This window comes from Accipiter gentilis, unplaced genomic scaffold, assembly GCF_929443795.1.
Source record: "Accipiter gentilis unplaced genomic scaffold, bAccGen1.1, whole genome shotgun sequence".
Lineage (NCBI taxonomy): Eukaryota > Metazoa > Chordata > Aves > Accipitriformes > Accipitridae > Astur > Astur gentilis.
In genome coordinates, this window is record NW_026060851.1 from 51,928 (window position 1) to 54,823 (window position 2,896).

General features: G+C 60.7%; 1 long non-coding RNA gene across 1 annotated transcript; it reads right to left on the bottom strand.

Annotated features, from left to right (window-relative positions):
* Positions 1 to 436: 436 nt before the first annotated feature.
* On the bottom strand, positions 437 to 1,903 carry LOC126036986 (uncharacterized). The gene is made up of 5 exons (XR_007505413.1): positions 1,769 to 1,903; positions 1,292 to 1,580; positions 1,114 to 1,193; positions 921 to 994; positions 437 to 823 (listed from the first exon to the last, which is right to left on the bottom strand). It is a non-coding gene; the product is annotated as an uncharacterized LOC126036986 (long non-coding RNA).
* Between the last annotated feature and the right edge of the window lie 993 nt (positions 1,904 to 2,896).

Genomic DNA, 2,896 nt, shown 5'->3' on the forward strand with positions numbered 1-2,896 from the left:
TCAGAAGGAAAATAAAAAAAAAAATCACTGCACCGGCCAGAAAGTGCCTGAAAACTTCATCCCTCTTCATTGCCCATTTCCCATGCGAGCTCCACAACCTGGGAGCAACGCAGCCAATAGAACCTTCGAGAAGCAGACTCACAGCCTGCTGCAGCTGGCCCTGCTTGAGCAGCCGAGGTGGGCTGGATGATCTCTAGAGGTCTCTTTCAGCATCCATTCTGTGCTGCTGTGACTCTGTCTCTATCATGGTTTAAGCTATAAAAATGAGAGCTATAAAAATGGAACGCTGTGTTAAGAGCACAAGGCTCTGCTAGCAATGACCTTGCTGTGGCTCCTTGCTGTGCTGAGCCCAACCGCGTTTTTAAGAGTAGATTCTTAGTGTGAGCAAAAGTGTGATTATTTTATTTTGTAATTTATGTAAATAAAGTGGGTTTGGTTTGTTTTTTTTTTTAAATAAGACTCTTCCAGAGCTCAGGTCAGGCTGAACCTGAGGGAAAGGGGCAGACCCTTGCAGAGGGCAGAGCCACATCATGATAGGGGGGCCAGCAGGATCAGGGGGCCATGCGACACCCCCTGCTCACGTCCTGCCGGCTCCAGGAAGATGGTTGCACAAAGGACTCGGGGCGCAGCTCCAGGGACAGGGGTTTGGTGACCTGGCTCCAGCGCCTCTGGGGCCAGGGGCTAGGAGCTGTCGGGGGCTTCGGAGCTGTCGGGGGCTTCAGGGCTGTCAGGGGCTTCGGGACTGGGGGCTGCAGCCCTCCGCTTCAGAGGGACGATGCAGACGCTGTTCTTGGCCTCTTTGACTCTCCACCACCGGCCAAGCCTGCAGATGAGAGAGATGGGGGCTACCCTCCGCCGGGTCCTTGGAGGAGCAGGGGGGGGCTGTGCCCCTGGGCAGCACCAGGGAGGGGGGACAGTACCGGTGCTGCTGTCCAAGGCCAGCCACCAGGAAGTCACCGGCTGCAGAGAACTTGAGGCTGTTAACAAAACCCACCTGGAGGGGACAGGGCAGGGTGAGGGGCTCTGGCAGCCTCCTCCTGCCGCCCAGGGAGGGGAGCCCCCGCCCAGAGATGCCCCAAGCCCAGCTCCAATCCCCCACCTCCCCATCCATACCAACGGGATGTCCCAGAGGGGCTCCAGCTTCCGAAATCCCTCACCGCACTTCCAGAGCTTCACGCTGGCGCTGTGGGAGCCTGGGGCAGAGAGAGAAGACTGCCATGCACTCCCACCCAGGTAAGGGAGCAGGACGCCCCCCTCTCCACACCCCCACTCCAAAGCAGCTGCCACACACCTGTAGCCAGGAGGTCCCTGTTGCGCAGGGCGGCCACTGCTGAGATCCAGTATGGCTGCTGCAGGCCCTAGGCATCCTGCATGCCATGTGCCTGCCGGGCCAGTGCCAGCGGCTTCTTTTTCGTTAGCCCCCACAGGGCTAGGGACCTGCCAGGGAGGGAAGGGGCGAGGGGGCCGAGGGGGGCACCGCCTGCGCACCCCAGGCACCACCCCGGCCCTGTGCTCACCCGTCATCGGCGCCTGACACCATGTGCTCCTCACTGATGAGCTGGATACAATCGATGGAGCCCCTGTGAAGAGAAGGGGCAACTGCCATCAGTTATGAGCATGCTTTGGGATCCTATTTAGGAGACAAGGGCTCACCGGGGCATCAGCATCCCCACAGTGCCGGCAGGCTCCTAGTGATGCTTGGCACCTGCACACCGCTGCCCCAGCCTGACCCCCCTGCCTGCAGCCCCCTCTCCCGCCCCAGACCTACTGGTGCCCGTAAAACACAAGCTGCGACTCCTCCGGGATCTTCCAGAGCCGCACGGTACCGTCCCGGCCCCCTGCCGTCACACAGCACTCCCGGCTCAGGCTGTCCAGCCCCGTGATGACATCCTGGTGCCCGAACCTGGAGAAGGAGATGGCAAAGTGCTGTGGCAAGCAGGGCCCTCTGCTACCACAACTCCCCCGGGCCTGCTGGCTCTTGTGACTTCTGACATCCCCAGGCAGGAGTGGCTGCGCAGCTTGCGGTGCGGGCAGGAGGCAGAGCTGCCCTTCCTGCTGGGGACGTGGAGGGGAGGATGCTGCTGGAGTCAGAGCATTGGTGGCTTTGTAGCTCCCGAGCTCGGCCACGTCAGCCCAAAGCAGCACAGGATCCTTGGACGGTGGGAGGCAGAAAAAGGGATTCGCCCCGGCGTGGCCCCGCAGAGGGGAGGGAAGGCTTCAGTTTCAACTTTGGCTTCAGCTTTGGCGTGGCCTTCTCCTTCCCTCTGTTTCAACAGCCCAGCAGAGCAGCTGGTGCTTTGCGGCAAAGATGAAGCGCGTGGACAGGCGTTGTCCTAGACCACTGGAAAGAGTGGCTGTCCTGCCACTCTCCGGAGGCTGCCGGGTCCTCCTCCAGCTGAGGTGTCTCCTTTCCTGTTAGACCTCAGGAAGAGGAGATACCCCAGCCTGCAGAGCATCCTAGGGCTGGGGCTCCAGCGTTGTCTCTGCCTGAGCAGAGTCCTCGCTGGGGACTGAGTGTGACCTCATCCGTGCCCTCGTCATCTGTAAACTCAGCCGTGGTAGGTTAAACCTCGACTTCAGCCTTCCTCGTCCCAGGATGAGGAGTGTCTGAGTTGCCAGGGAGGAGACCAAGGGGCTGGTGTCTTTGCTTGGGCCTTGAAGGACTGTGGGGACAAAGCAGCAGAGGTGAGGTGACAGCCCCATATCCCTTCCAGGCAGGGCACATTGCACCTCACGATTCCCAGGGCCAGGAGGGAACCAGGGGGCAGATGGCTCAGCTGGAAGCTGCTGGTTAGGAATACGCCCCTCCCGAAACACCCCTCTTCCCACAGATGTGCTGGGAGCAGAGCCCCCCTTGCCCAGGCTGGGGGGGGAGCTCCATGCCAAGGTCCTTCCT